The 16,770-nt window shown below is 43.4% G+C and overlaps 1 protein-coding gene across 1 annotated transcript in view; it reads right to left on the bottom strand.

Annotated features, from left to right (window-relative positions):
- The window catches only part of phf3 (PHD finger protein 3), a 172,685-nt gene that overhangs the window by 155,033 nt on the left and 882 nt on the right, over window positions 1-16,770 (bottom strand).

The following is a 16,770-nucleotide window of genomic DNA, read 5'->3' as shown; positions in this document are numbered from 1 at the left end:
TTAACTGTAAACAGCTCACTAATTATAAATTGTATGTTAGTAACACTAATGATGGCTTCCCCAACAAAAAGCCTCAATAGTCTCGGCCTCTACTCATTAATTGGTTGGAAAGTTCAATTTGTCATTTACTGGTTCGTCGACACGCCAATCATAGAACATCCGGTTTGTGGAAAGCAATAGGTGTACTTCAAAAACTGGGCTTAGGTTTCAACTAATGGAAACAAATCTGCAATGCATTTGTCTATAATTCTATAATAAATTTTTAATTATTATACTGTAACATCCAAACTCAAATAATTATGTCTTTTTAACAATTAAATAAAATGATCCCAGCCCCAAGAGACCAGTCGTTGGAGAACATTGATTGTGTAACCATCTGGGATGGCCACTTCCAACTAGGTACAGGGAAACTCGCAAAGTCTAGCGGGTAAAATGAACAAGCCAAGTCTCAGGTAGGCTCAGAGCCTGAAATGCATATTTGTAAGCAAGAAGTCCAGATGGTATCGAAACTCCGACCAATTAGCATTGCAATGAGGCCGATTAGCATTTAATGGCCCATCTTCACCAAAACAAAGGACAGGTACTCGAGCGACCGGTACAGTCCCAGACATTTTGGCGCCACTCCCTGTTCAGGAGACGCATAAACAACAGGGTTAGTGACCGCTTGGAACACGCCCAGCCATCCAGATCCCCGCCCACTTATTGGTTAGGAATCGAACAGAGTGATCAGGGATCACCCAATTAGTCGGTCCAGACTGAAGGACCACCCAAAAGAGCGCAAAAACCCCCAAGTATAAAAAGAAGAGTTCGCCACATGTTCGTCCTCTCTTGGACCTGGCACCCCGGTCACGGCCATCTCCAATTGCAGCAACACCAGAAGCAAGTAGAAGTTCAACACTCGCTACCAGACGGATGAACCTAGCTGAGCAGCAGTTACTCCTTCGGACTCGATAGATCCAGAATCGAACAGCAGCCACTGTTTCTCTGACCTAAGCCGGGTTCCCGAAGTTAAGTACAGGTTGTCTTAGTCGATAGGTGTAGTTAACTAGCAGTGTTTAATGTCTAATTGTGTGTAAATAAAGTACCCCTGACCTTGAACTAACTAACTGGTGTTTGGCTCCTTGATCGATAGCCGGTTGAAACTTGTGGTGGTATCATTTGATACCTGGCGACTAAGCATTAGGACATAGATAACATAGAAATCAGGGGAAATTCACTGATTCCCATAATTGGAACAGAGCCACAGAATAGACAGAGTAAAAGAGTAAAAGGAAAAAAGGCAACAGTTATTGGCGACATCTGACGCCAATAACTGACGGGACTCGGCCCAGAAGTGACCGTGTCACTCCAAGAGAACCCACAAAAGCATTTGAATTAGAATCCAAATTGGCAAAGTAAAATAAACCACAAGCGAAACCAGTATCAATCAAACCTCCAGAATTTGGAATTTGCATGCGTACTAACAAAGGAATACAAGGTAAACTCGATAGGTTTCGTTGCGTGAAACTTTCGGGAATTGCGTAAACCGGAAAATAGCTTGAGCCGTACCTGTGTTTGTACCACTGCTTTATTCCCCCTTGTTCCAAATTTCCGGTAGACAGAAGTATTTGTAGGGATGGCCATGAAGGCAATGGAATGCCTTATGCATCCACAAGAGCCGAGGTCACAGCGACCAATAGATCAGAACAGTGGCCCGTATGGGAAGAAGAGCTTAGGAGATACCTAAAGGGGAACGGATGGCCCCTATGGTCGGAATTTTGCGCAAATGAAGAAACTGGTTCTGGCAGATTAGGACAGACTTGGTTGGACAGCCTGACCGAGATCCACAAGAAAAGTTAGAGCAAGGTCGTAAGCCGATGGCAATCGTGTCCTGTCTGGCACAATTACGAGGCACAGAGGACGTCGTGAGGACGCTCCGTAAGCAGCTTGAGGAGGAGAGAAGTAGAGAGGGAGATATTAGTGAAAGCGAGAGATTAAATGTGCACTCCGGGAGCCGTTAGCGGCGAAGGACAAGGAAATGGATGATGTCAAGAGGGCACATCAAACCTGTCTCGCCCACCTTAGCAGCTTCCAAATTCAGTAAGATAAGGCCTACCAGAACACACAACGTGCTGTAATGGTAAGAGAAGAGACAGAGAACCAGGTACAACAGTTAAGGAAACAGTGCAATGATTTGAAGGCAGCCCTCCGAGCACTCCACAGTTCCACGGAACAGAGGCAGAGTTCGGTGGATCATGCCAGGTGCAGGCAGCAAATTGCAAAGTTGCAATCCCTGCTATCTGTTCAAAATGGGTTTAGAGACACCTTTGGCCCACAGCTAGATCAGGAAGACGGCCCTGATTGGCAGGAACTCAGTGAAACGGCCCGGTACTTAAGGGAGGCCGAGAATCAAAATAGAGGCCCCCAGGCCCCAAAAAGAAAAGCACCCGCACCACCGACTGCACCCAACCCAATGAACCCCATTGACACGCAGCGCAGGGTTACCACGGAAGGCCAACTTTGCTGTTAAGTATTTATAGATGTCATTGTCAAACTTCACATCAATACGCAAACTGAAATGAGTAGCACACCCATCTCGCTGATATCTCTACATAAACACCTGTTTTCTTAAAAGAGCATTACTGGAACACTTTAAAGCATTCACAATATGAAAGTGCTAATTTAGATAGGGGAGGGTTTGTGATTAATAATCTACTTGGGGGTCTTTCGTATACAGCCATCCACTTCCAAGTTACCAGCAGCAACAACGGAGCAATATGTTGCTCAGCAATTTTCTTTCAATTGTTAAGCTTTTATTTTAGTAAAAAGAAAACTTGTAGAATAGTATACTGAACAGTTTTATGCAAAGCGTTAAAAGTTTATCACAAAAATGTACGGAGCACCACAGAGCACTGGCAAATAGAAAAAGACAGCAAATTCACATCTTCAACTCAAATTATGGGCCAAAATGTGCTGCCAAAAACACATCATTATTAACATATAAATGGTCCAGGAAGATAGCCTGTTGGAATTTGTGCCACACAGCCGTTAAGCATCACAAAAACAAAAGCTCATCAGCATCGAGAAGTTGCTGTATTTGCACATTAATTGCCAATACAATTACCAAAGTTAGGGCTGGTACTTAACAGTACAAGTAACTTTTTATTGACGGGATCTGTGTTCCTGCATCGTTATTCAACCTCTCCAATCCAGAAAAGGATTACTGACACTTGGGAGTCTCCCTCACTGGTAGTAAATTTAAACATATTACTTTTTTACTTTTCTATCCATCTATTACAATCTTCTTTTCCACATTTTCTATACCCGATTTAATTTCAGTTCGCCTTATTTCCTGCTCCATTGTTCATTTGTTACTTTCTCAAATCTTAAACCTTGTTGTTTAAGAACAGGACCAAGTCTACCATTCATCAAAATCCCCGATGCCTCGTAACCCTTGTCAGGCCTTTACTAGCTCACCCTTTCAGCAAGTTACAACACAAAAAAATTGAGCTGAAGGGTAAGGAAAAGTTTAATTTTCCCTTTTCAGATGTCCCAACTGCAATTGATTTGGGTAGCAAAAAGGCTAATTCCTATGTTTTACCCAGAGGAAGACTATAATAACCCACTGCAACACTCACATGGTCTTGCCCTTCAGCTTCCAAGTGCACTTGAGTGTTTACTGCTTAGCTATTTCCTAAAGCTGGGATCACTTCCTGATCTCAATGGTCAACATTTGACAGTTTGTAAATTAAGAACTCTCATAAAAAAGGCAATTTTCACATCAATACTGCAAATCATTTTCCTTCTGTTATTAGATTGTATGATACAGTAATACAGTAATCCTGCTATAGCAAGATGATTCTGGGATAAGAATTGGATAGAGTAATGTTGACTATTTAGAAAGAGCACCAAGCCACGATAAAGGCCGCTAAATCAGCAACTTTCAAAGTAAAGGCATGGAATCACAAAACCAACCCCAAATACCACTAAAAGTTCGAGATTACACCCATATAACTAAATGTGATTTATTTTGTAATTGAACTCACTGGCTAATGACAACAAAGAACAGAACTGCAGAATCTAATCAAAGTATTAGGACAAAAAGGAGGCCAATAAATCCCTCAAGTTCATTCCGTCACCATTTACTTACAACATGGAATCTAATCTGTACCTCGATGCCATCCTAGTTCCATACAGTTAGCTAACAAAAAACTCAGTCTCTCAATTCTGAAATGTTCAATTGATCCCCTGTCTTAACAGCTTCAATTTTTTCAGGACTGGTACGCGAGGGGGAAGGTGCACAAGATTTCCACAACCCTTTTTGCAGAAGTACATCTTGGCATCACTCCCAAACAGCCAAGCTCTAACTTTCCCTTGTTCTGGACTCTCCCCAAGAGATGAAAAAATGTTCTTCAATCATACTAACCACCTCATTTAGATACTTTGTCTACATATTTATTGTCTATACTAAAGGGAATACAAGTTTAGTCTATACAACTTGCCTTCACAACTGAATCAATATCATTCTAAGAGTCAGCACTGCTCCTCCCACAAGGTCACGTCAAAGTGAGCGGGAGGGGAGATCCAAGGCAACAGCAAGAGCAGGACCAGAGGTTAAGAGCAGTGGGAAAGAAAGAACAGAGGCCCGGAGAAGGACCAGAGACCAAGAGCAACGGGGAGGAGAAGTGAAGAGAGACAGCAACAGTTCTGGAGAAATATCACAGGAGAACAGATAGTTAATTGGCCAGTGAGTACGCTTATTTTTATTCTTTAGCCCAGGGCAAAGGTACGAACAGGGAAATATAACTAGTACCTTATCAATAACAAATTAGATAAACTAATAGATAATTAAACTAAAAAGAGTGAATAAAAATTAATTAAATATATAAGATAGGGATGGCAGGAAGGATGGTGCATCATAACTGCAACATATGGAAGTTGTGGACATCAGAGATCCTGAGCAATCACATCAGTAGCAAGTGCCTGCAAGTTAAGAAATTTCAGCTCAAGAGTTTGTTGGTCATTGCAGCCATTGAGATTTATCAGAGAGCGGGTTACATCACAGTGCATAGTATTTCGCAGTCAGAGATAGGAGGGTGTGATAGAGTCAGACAACTAAGGGGACTCCAAGTGGACGATCATCGGCCTTTTCCCTTATCCAAAAGGTAGGAGGTTCTTCCTGCATCTGCAACTGGGAATTCCCACGGTTGCGTTGTCTGCCCAGTACCAGTGTTCAAGACATCTTATCGCAGCTGGAGATGAACTGGAGGGTGGGAGGGGCACGATCCAGTCATTGTGGTCCATGTAGGACGCACGTAAAACTTGGAATGGGTTCTGCTGAGAGAGTTTGAGATGTTAAGAATTGAAATTATAGAATCCCTACAGTGCAGAAGGAGGCCATTTGGTTTTTCAAGTCTGCACCAACCCTCTGAAAGAGCACTCGATCCAGGCCCACTCCCCCACCATATACCCATAACCCACCTAATCGAATATCTTTGGACACTAAGGGATAATTTAGCATGGCCAATCTACCTAACCTGCACTTCTTTAGACTGGGAGGAAACCGGAGCACCCGGAAAAACCCCACACAGACATGAGGTGAACATGCAAATTCCAGTCACTCAAGGCTAGAATTGAACCCAGGTCCCTGGCACTGAGGCACAATAGTGCTAACCACTGTGCTATCGCGCCATCCATCGTGTCACTGTGCCGCCCAGCAAATTAAACACAGAACTTCAATCTCTGGATTGTTCTTGAGCCACGTGCAAATTGACAATGAAATAAATAAGTTGAAAGATGAAATGCTTTACTGGAGTGGCATGGGAAGCAAGGCTTTTGATTTGTGGGGAATTGGCACCCATAACAGGGATATGATAGAACCCTGTGGTGTTCTATTGGGACGGGCTCCACTTAAACCATGCTCGGACCAGTATCCTGATGAATTGCGTAACTAGCTTGGTAGATTAGGCTTTAATTTAATAAATTGGGTGTGGTTGGAAGGGTGACTACAAATATACGAAGAAAAATGTCACGGCCATAGGACAGAATAGCAATTTGGGTAAAAATAAGCAAGGGGCGGCACCATGGTGCAGTGGTTAGCACTGCTGCCTCACTACGCAAGGGCCCCGGGTTCGATCCCGGCCCCAACCGTGTGGAGTTTACACATTCTCCCCATGTCAGCATGGGTCTCACCCCCACAACCCAAAGATGAGCAGGGTAGGTGGATTGGCCATGTTAAATTGCCCTTAACTCGGGAAAAAAGAATTGGTTATTCTAATTTTTTTTTTAAATAAGCAGAGTGGGTCAGGAAAGAACAGAGTTTAACAGAGGTAACGGAGTGTTCATGATTAAAGTGCCATCAGGATGCCGATCCGGGAGAACCACAGATTTGAGCCAGGGAGGTGGGACGGAAGCTTTCGGAAATGGGAAGAGAAGGGGATTAAGACTCTAAAAGATTTATTTCTTCGGGGTCGATTTGCAGGATTAAGGGAGCTGGAAGCGAAGTATGGGCTGGAGCAGGGAGGTGTTTAGGTATATGCAGGTTCAGGCTTTGCCAGGAAGGAGATACAGAGCTTCCCAGAGGAAACGGCCTCCACGTTGTTGGAGGAGATGCTGGCGGCAAGTGGACTGGAGAAGGGGGACAGTGTCAGCGGTATACGGAGCTATGTTGGAAGAGGATAAGGCACCACTGGAGGGGATCAAAGCAAACTGGGAGGAAGAATTGGGAGAGGTTATAGAGGAGGGGGTCTGGTGTGAGGTGCTCCGGAGAGTGAATGCCTCCACCTCGTGTGCGAGGTTGGGGCTGATACAGCTGAAGGTGGTGTACAGGGCACACCTCACGAGGGCATTCTTTGAAGGGGTAGAAGATGTGTGTGAACGTTGCGGGGGGGGGGGGGGGGGGGGGGCTAATCACGTTCATATGTTTTGGTCCTGTCCAAAGCTTGGGGAGTACTGGAAGGAGGTGTTTAGGGTAATTTCCAAGGTGGTGCATGTGAAGCTGGACCCGGGTCCCCGGGAGGCCATATTCGGGGTGTCGAATATCAGCCAGGGTTGGAAACGGGTGCGGAAGCAGATATCATAGCCTTTGCCTCGTTGAGCGCCCGAAGGCGGATCCTGCTGGGATGGAGAGCGGCCTCTCCACCCTGTGCCCTGGCGTGGCGAGGGGACCTGTTGGATAACTTGACCCTTGAGAAGGTTAGGTTTGAACTGAGGGGAAGCTCCGAGGGGTTCTACAAGTCATGGGTGCTATTTATTCTGCACTTTCAAGAACTGGATAACATTGAACATTAGTTGGTGTGGGGGGAGGGGGGCTGTGTATGTTGGAGATGGCTATGGGTAATCCCTGATTCCTTTTTTTTTCTTTGTCATTTGTTTATCTTTAACATGTGGGCTGATGTTTGGGCATGGTGGGAGGATGGGATCGTTGTTACTGTTATGGGGTTATTTGTTATTGAGATATTTGTTGTTGGTTATTGATTGTTATTGGGTGTAAATTCGGGAGAAAAATTGTGAAAAAGGAGAATAAAAATATATATATTTTTTTTTTAAGTGCCATCAGGGAAATGTAGAAAAAAGTTAAAGCTAAAGGTAGTACATCTGAATGTGCAAAGCATTCGTAACAAAGGCAGTTAAATTAATAGCACAGATAAAAATGGGGTAAATCTAATTGATATTCTGGAAACGATGGAAATTAAATATTCCATGCTTTTGGGTAATAGGTTGGAAGATGAAATGCTATACGTTTAGAAGGCATGGGCAAATGGAAAAGGAGGGGGGAAGTCGCTCTGATAATAAAGGGTGAAATAAAAGTCATAAAGAGACAGGGCCTTAGCTTGCAAAATCAATAGGTTGAATCAATTACAGTGGAGTTAAGAAACAATGGTAAGAGTAGTTTATAAGCCCCCTAACAATATTAATGCGAGACAGAGTAAAAATCAGGAAATTAAAAGGTGCATGGACAATGCCGTAATCATGCCGTAGTCATCGTTTAGACTGAACAAACCAGACTAACGGTGCAGAGGGTGAGTTTGTGGAATGCAGTCAGGATAGTTTCTAGATATTCTAAGGAACTTACAACAAAACAAGCTGAGATCTAGTGCAATGTCAGGGCTAATTAATAACCTTATATTTTTTTTTTAATTTAGAGTACCCAATTCATTTTTTCCAATTAAGGGGCAATTTAGTGTGGCCAATCCACCTACCCTGCGTGTCTTTTTGGGTTGCGGGGGTGAAACCCAAGCAAACACGGGGAGAATGTGCAAACTCATCAAGGACAGTAATCCAGTAAATAGAGAAATTAATGCGGTGATAGCTAACAAATCCTCTGGACCCGATTGTCTACACCTAGGATTTTAAAAGTGGTGGCTAGAGATAGTGGATGCATTTGTTTGGGACATCTAGAATTCTCTAGAATATACAACAGGTACCATCCATGTAGCTAACATAACCCTGCTGTTCAAGAAAGGAGGGGCAAAGAAAACAGAGAACAATAAACCAGTTAGCCTGACATCAGTAGTGGGGGAAATGCTAGAATATCTTTTTGGTGACGTGATGACAGGGTCCTTTAAAAAAAAATCATAAAGTTGGGCAGTGGCAAAATGCATTTATGAAAGGTAATTATATTCAACAAATCTATTTGAGAGTTTTTTTTGAGGTTGCAACTAGTAAGGTGGATAAGGTGAAACCAGTGGATATAGTTGTGTATTTGGATTCACAAAAAACATTTCAACAGGTGCAATACAAGAGGTTATTGTGCAAAATTAGGGATTGGGATTAATAGTGTGGATTGTGGATTAGTTAATAGACAGAAAATGGAGTAGAAGTAAACTATCACTTTCAGATTAACAGGCTGTAACTAGTTGTGTACTGGAAGGATCAGTGCTTGGGCCTCAACTTTCACAATGTATGCAAGGATCAAGTGTAATGCATCAACATTTGTTGAAGATAGGAAGTTAGATTTAAAAAACAAGTTTTGAGGAAACAGTAAAGAGCCTAAAAAAGGGAGATATACAGGTTAAGTAGGTGGGCAAGAACATGGCAGGTGGGAAATATTAAAAAGTGAGAAGTTACACATTTTGGTCAGTAAAAGTAGATTTCATTTTTAATTGAGACTGGAATATGTTGGAAATCAGAGGAACCTGGATGACTTTGTCCATGAATCATAGAAAGTTCACATGCAGTTAAAGTAAAGAAAGCAAATGGTACACTAGCTTTTATGAAACGATCAGAGTACAAGAGCAAAGATTTCTTACAGCAATTATATCCAGCTTTGGTGAAATACTTGGGTGTGCTGGTACAATTTTGATCTCCTCCACCCAAGGTAGATTTTTAAAAATTATTTGATGGGATGTGGTATGGTCAGCATTTATTGCCCATCCCTAGTTGCCCTTGAGAAGGTGATGACCCACCTTCTTAAACCCCTGCAGTCCAAGTTATGCAGATACATCCACAGTGCTGCTAGAGAGACGCCTGAGGTCCAGGATTTTGACCCTGCGACAGGAAAGGAATGGCAACATAGTTCCAAGTAAGGATGGTGTGAGACTTCGGAAGGGAACTGGCAGGTGGTATGATCTCCTGCATTTGCTGTACTAGTCCTTTTTCAAGGTCAGGAGTTTGAAAGATGCTGTCAAAGGAGGCTTGGTGAGCTGCTGCAGTGCGTAGACAGTGCACAATGCTGCCGTTGTGTGCCAGTGGTGGAGGGAATGCCAACCAAGCAGGCCACTTGTCTTTGTCCCTAGAGGGAATGTGACAAAGGATCACAAGACAGATCGCTGGGATGAGAGGTTTGTCCTGAGTGGATTATGAGGACTTCCGTTGGCGACAGGTCACACATAAGGTAGCTCCCGCCATGGTCTCCATTTTTTGGACTTCTTTAAAATAAATTTAGAGTACCCAATTATTTTTTTTCCAATTAAGGCGCAATTTAGCGTGGCCAATCCCCCTAACCTGCACATCTTTGGGTTGTGGGGGTGAGACACATGCAGACACAGGGACAATGTGCAAACTCCACATGGACAGTGACCCAGGGCCGGGATCGAACCCTGGTCCTCAGCACTGTGAAGCAGCAGTGCTAACCACTGCACCAACATGCTGCCTGTTTTTTTTTTAGATTTTAACATGGTTCTGGGGATTCTGGTTATCAAAACCAAATCTGTCAGCGAAAATGTCAAAATCTGTGACGGTTGGTGGCAAGAAGAATACAGGGGGTAATCCTTCGACAGAGCCAGAATGCTCACGAAACTCAGCAGGTAGGAAAGCGGTGGACCCGGTCTTAGATGTGGCTACCCATATCATAGTGAAAACGCTGACAGGTGAAGGTGCAGGAGTTTGAAAAACAGTTTGTGAAGCATTTTGAGGAGTAGTGAAGGGTGATGTTGGAAATCCTTCAGCGTCAATTATTTAGGCACTTGCCCAATTCGGGAGCAGCTGGGAAAAAAAACCCAGGGGGCATTGAAGGGGCCTAGTCGCAGCATGGTAATCGAATTACCTCGTTGGAAGAGGAGATGTTGCTGCTGGGGAAGAAAAAGAAAACTCTCAGGGCAAAGGTGGATGACAAAAGTCGAGGAGACAGAACCTCAGAGTCGTCAGTTTGCCAGAGGGGTGAAGGGCCCAAAGTCAACTGAGTAAGTTTCTCAGATGTTCGCCAAGATCATTTTTTTAATAAGTCAGAAGAGGCGGAGGCTTTTGCCAAGGACCATGGACTTTGACTTGATTGGAATCCCTACAGTGCAGAAGGCATCGAGACCGCACCAGCCCTTGAAAGAGCACCCTACTCAATCCCACACCTCCATCCTCTCCCCATAACTCAGTAGCCTGACCTAACCTTTTTGACACTAAGGGGCAATTTAGCATGGTCAATCAACTTAATCTGCACATGTTTGGACTGTGGGAGGAATCGAGCACCCGGAGGAAACCCACGCAGATACGCGGAGAACGCGCACGGACAGTCACCCTAGGCTGGTTAGGGTAACAGTATGGGAATATATGGCCCGGGGGGTGGGGGTGTATGGGTGTTGGGCTTTGGTTACTCTTCCATAGCTGGACAGCATTGTTTTTGCTTCGTTCTTTGAGCATACACCCCGGGTTTTGGGGGGTTTACTTTTGGTAGCTGTAAAGTTTCAGCTGGTGAATGGGGTGTTTGTGGTTTGGGGGTTCCCCAAGGCCATGGGATTGTAAATGGTATTTTGTTTATTGGATTGGATTGGATTTGTTTATTGTCACGTGTACCGAGGTACAGTGAAAAGTATTTTTCTGCGAGCTGCTCAACAGATCATTAAGTACATATGAAGAAAAGGGAATAAAAGAAAATACATAAGAGGGCAACACAAGATATACAATGTAACTACATAAGCACTGGCATCGGATAAAGCATACAGGGTGTAGTGTTAGTGAGGTCAGTCAATAAGAGGGTCATTTAGGAGTCTGGTGACAGTGGGGAAGAAGCTGTTTTTGAGTCTGTTTGTGCGTGTTCTCAGACTTCTGTATCTCCTGCCCGATGGAAGAAGTTGGAAGAGTGAGTAAGCCGGGTGGGAGGGATCTTTGATTATGCTGCCCGCTTTCCCCAGGCAGCGGGAGGTGTAGATGGAGCCAATGGAGGGGAGGCAGGTTCGTGTGATGGACTGGGCGGTATTCACGACTCTCTGAAATTTCTTGCGGTCCTGGGCCGAGCAGTTGCCATACCAGGCTGTGATGCAGCCCAATAGGATGCTTTCTATGGTGCATCTGTAAAAGTTGGTAAGGGTTAATGTGGACATGCCAAATTTCCTGAGTTTCCTGAGGAAGTATAGGCGCTGTTGTGCTTTCTTGGTGATAGCGTCGACGTGAGTGGACCAGGACAGATTTTTGGAGATGTGCACCCCTAGAAATTTGAAATTGCTAGCCATCTCCATCTCAGCCCCGTTGATGCTGACAGGGGTGTGTACAGTACTTTGCTTCCTGAAGTCAATGACCAGCTCTTTAGTTTTGTCGGCATTGAGGGAGAGATTATTGTCGTTACACCACTCCACTAGGTTCTCTATCTCCCTCCTGTATTCTGACTCGTCATTATTCGAGATCTGGCCCACTATGGTCGTATCGTCAGCAAACTTGAAGATGGAGTTGGAACCAAGTTTTGCCACGCAGTCGTGTGTTTACAGGGAGTAGAGTAGGGGGCTAAGTACGCAGCCTTGAGGGGCACCGGTATTGAGGACTATTGTGGAGGAGGTGTTGTTGTTCATTCTTACTGATTGTGGTCTGTTGGTCAGAAAATCGAGGATCCAGTTGCAGAGTGGAGAGCCAGGTTTTGGAGCTTTGATATGAGCTTGGCTGGGATTATGGTGTTGAAGGCAGAGCTGTAGTCAATAAATAGGAGTCTGATGTAGGAGTCCTTGTTTTCGAGATGCTCTAGGGATGAGTGTAGGGCCAGGGAAATGGCGCCTGATGTGGACCGGTTGCAGCGGTATGCGAATTGAAGTGGACAAGGCGTTCTGGGAGTATGGAGGTGATGCGCTTCATGATCAGCCTATCGAAGCACTTCATTACGACTAAGTCAGGGCCACCGGACGGTAGTCATTGAGGCACGTTGCCTGGTTCTTCTTTGGTACCGGTATGATGGTGGTCTTCTTGAAGCAGGTGGTTCATGCAGGTATATGATTTGTTTATTTTGTGCTTTATAAAATGAAAACTTTACTACAACTTTTTTGTATTTTTAAATACATGGATGACGCTCATATGCCATAGAATTCAAAAAAATTTAATGGTTTCATTGAAACAAATGATTCTCTGGGGACTTGACAGGTAGGGGGTTGGAAATTTAGAACCAGGGGTCAGAATAAGGGGCTGTCTATACAATATGTTAAGGAGACAGTCTGTCACCCAAACTGTCTGAAGCTTTGGAATTCTCCACTTCAGAGCCGGGAGGAATACTTCAGTCATTAAATATATTCAAAATAGAGATTGTCAGATTCTTAGATGGTAAGGGAATCAAAGGATATGGGGATAGTGGAGGAAGGTTGAATTCAGGTAGATCAGCTATGGCCTTATTGAATGGTAAAGCCGCTCAAAAGGCTCGCATTTTATCTCATATTCTTCCTGTGGTGTAGTGCCCGGACTGTGAGCAGCATTCTAAATGTGGTCTAACCAGAGCTTTATATTACTACGCCAACATCAAGCTACCTTGAGAAAGGCCAATGTTCCATTAAACTTTTTGAAACAATCCTTGTGCCATTCGGTATTGTAAAATTGCCAGAAAGAGAAAAAGGGTAGATTTTTTAAAATTCTGCGACAAGATCAAAGGTCCTGGTCAAGATATAACTAGTGATGCAAAATGAAATCCATCAAGCTAGACTCGGATTAGACAAGATTTTAAAAATTGATCTAATGTAGTTAATCGTTTCTCTCTGGGATAAAAGAAATATGGGATGCATTTTCATTATTTCTTACACCGCTAAAAAACGGTTCTAGGCCCAATAATATATTACTGCAAATAATTCCAAACGGAGATTTAAACCAAGGCAACAGGATTGTAAACAGCAAAAAAAGTGAAAACCCATAACAGGAAGGACCGTACGTACATTTTCTCTAAAAGGGGCAACAACCCGGTGCCCAAGAATTGGAAGCAATTCAAAGCTGCTCTGCTCCACTGCAGCCAACTTTATTTTGCTTATATGTAACTATACATATAGGTCTGGCTCAGGAACATGAAGTTTGTACACGCATTGACCTCAGTGCCTTGTTGTTTCTATCTCCTCCATGGCAATTGTCAAATAAGAACTTGTATTTTTTTTATTATTTCATGGGATGTGGGCATTATTGGCTAGACCAGCATTTACTTGCCCTCGAAGTAGTGGTTCCACCTTCTTGAACCGCTGCAGTCCCCGAGGTGTAGGTGCTGTTAGTGGGGGTGGTGGTGGTGTGGGGGGGCAGCAGGATTTTGACCCAGTGACAATGGTGATATATTTCCAAGTCAGGCTGGTGTGTAGCCTGAAGGTGAAATTGCAGGTGTAGTATTTACCAGTATTGCTGCCTTATCATTCTAGGTGGCAGAGGTTGTGGGGTTTGGAAGATGTTTTCTAAGGAGTCTTGGTGAGTTGCCGCACTGCTCAATGTAGCCTCTTGACCTGCCGTTGTAGCCACAATATTTATCTGGCTGGTCAAGTTCAATTTCACGTTAATGGTGATTGGGGATTTGATGATGACAATATCATTGAATGTCATGGGGATTGAATTCTCTCTTGATTGAGATGGTTATTGTTTGGCACTTGTGTGGTGTGATTATAACTTTCCACTTATCAGCCCGAATTTTGTGCAGGGCTTGCTGAATATGGACGCCAACTGCTTCAGTATCTGAGTCACTGAGAGTGGTGCTGAACATTGAATCATCACCTGACTGATACCTAGGATGTGGGGAGGGGGCTATCTTACGAGGAAGCTTTGGACCTGCATCCATTGTGGTTTAGAAGATTGAGATCGCATTGAAACATATAAAATCTTAAGGTGACTTAACAGGGCCTTGTGGCAGAGACTAGAACTGGGGACAGATTTAAAATAAAGGGTCTCGTATTTAAGATGGAAATGAAGATAATTTTTTTTCTCTCGGAGGGTTGAATCTTTGAAATTCTCTTACCCGAGGGTTATGCATGAATGATCAATTATTAAGGCAGAGGCAGACAAGATTCTTGACTAACAAGCATACGAAAAGTTACCGGGAGTGGGCGGAACATGGACTTGAGGCTGCAATCAGATCAGTCACATTTTTACTGAATGCCAGAGCAGGTTTGTGGGCCAAATGGCCTACTCCTAATTTGTATGTTCATATGAAGGAAGCTGCATTCTATTATATACTTATCACATCAGTCGTACAATAGAGGATTTCCTCTGATATACATCTAGTTCAATGTTAACATTTGTCATGCGTGAAAGTCATCCATCAAGATGGGATGCTCCAAAAATCAATATATCAAAGGAACTGAAAATTGTGCATCCCTGTAAGCAGAACACAAAAGTGTAAAATAGTTGTTCCTTGCACATAAGGAAACATACGTTTGCCATATGGATTTACAGAATTCAGCCCATCAAGTTTGCACTCACCCTTTACAAGAGCAACTTAGTCCTACTCTTCTTCCATTGTTCTGAATTTTCTCTGCTTCAAACACATCTTCTATTACATATCTTCAAATATATATCTATTATCCATTAAAAAGGTGCAATAGTCATTGCCTTAACTATTTCAAACTCCAGCACCACAAAACTTCTCTGAAGCTCTCTCATCGTTCGCCCCATTAAATCGATTCATAATTAGAAAATCTCTTCATAATTAGAAAACCCTATCTTTAATCCAAGTCTTCTGTTCAAATAGAAATAATCTCAATATCTCAAGTCTATCATTTTGAAACTACACCATATGCTCTGGACAGTGTTAACGCACTATAATTAGATGGTCATCACTGACAAATTACCTTAAACAAGTTTAACTTCTCTTCCCCGATACCCTATACCAGTTTATGACTTTACCTGCACTTTATGTTATCGTTAAATCAGACCCTTCCTCCACATTTCCACAGTAAAATTGAAAAATGCAGCAGCAACCCAGTGGACCTGGATTGAAACCAATGTAGAGTATGTTTATGATCAGTACAGCTCTGTTTTACAATCTTCTGAAACATGAAATAGCAACATATATGCCCGGAATGCACATGTCACAAGGTCACAGGAAGCAAGATACTTGGCAGCCCTTCCTGCAGAACCTCAAGGTAAAAAGGTGGAAAGATGGCCAGCAGCACCTACTGAAAATGCTTTGAATATTTCTATAACGGATGGCTCCAGATACATGCTCTTTAAAGTGACAACTTTTAAACACAAGTGTTTTCTGACTATGGAACCCTCCTTGCAGGTATAAAAAGTACATTTAACAATTAGGTCACTATGTGAAAAGGTTTCTAATTTAATTACCTTCCCAAAGATGCCGAAAACAAAAACATCAACAATATCATCCATGGATCATCAAAACATACAGATTTATGCAACTGACTACTCCAGGGGTGGGCAAACTACGGCCCGCGGGCCGCATACGGCCCGCGGGCCGCATGCGGCCCGCCAAAGGTATTTCTGCGGCCCACCAAGTCATTAAAAAAAAAAAAAAAAAAAATTTTTTTTTTAAATTTTTTTTTTTAAATTTTTTTTTAAGGTTAATGGGGGGGCTGTTGGGTTACTTACTGGTATAGGGTGGATACGTTGACTTGAGTAGGGTGATCATTGCTCGGCACAACGTCGAGGGCCGAAGGGCCTGTTCTGTGCTGTACTGTTCTATGTTCTATATGAGGCGCCCAGAATCATAACCGGGTGAAGTAATTATTTTACTTAAGATACTATGCGGCCCTTTGTGAATTGTGAATTTCTGAATGTGGCCCTTGAACGGAAAGGTTTGCCCACCCCTGGACTACTCAATATACCCAAAATGAAACCTTATTCATTCCTGAAACAGATCCAACCTGATGGATGTGTTTAAGGATGAAGTTTGTAGATCAGTGAAAATGACAACGACTGAGCTGAGCAGGGAGGTAGGTTTTCATGTCAAGATAACATGCAAACAATCCTCCCCCTTCCTCACAAACTTTCCATGCCCAGTTCATGAACCCTCCCTCGACTACCTGCATTCTCCCCCACATGCCACCACTCCACTGCCCATTCCTATCCACACTATCACTCATCCTAACACTGGGGGGTGTCGCCTCACCCCGTCCCCAGCCCACCTCACCACTCCTGCCCCCTCAACATCTGTCCTCCTGCCCACTCATGCCCTCGAGTTCCAACTCG

Source organism: Scyliorhinus canicula, chromosome 6, assembly GCF_902713615.1.
Source record: "Scyliorhinus canicula chromosome 6, sScyCan1.1, whole genome shotgun sequence".
NCBI classification, from domain to species: domain Eukaryota; kingdom Metazoa; phylum Chordata; class Chondrichthyes; order Carcharhiniformes; family Scyliorhinidae; genus Scyliorhinus; species Scyliorhinus canicula.
This window is presented reverse-complemented; position numbering and strand designations above follow the sequence as displayed.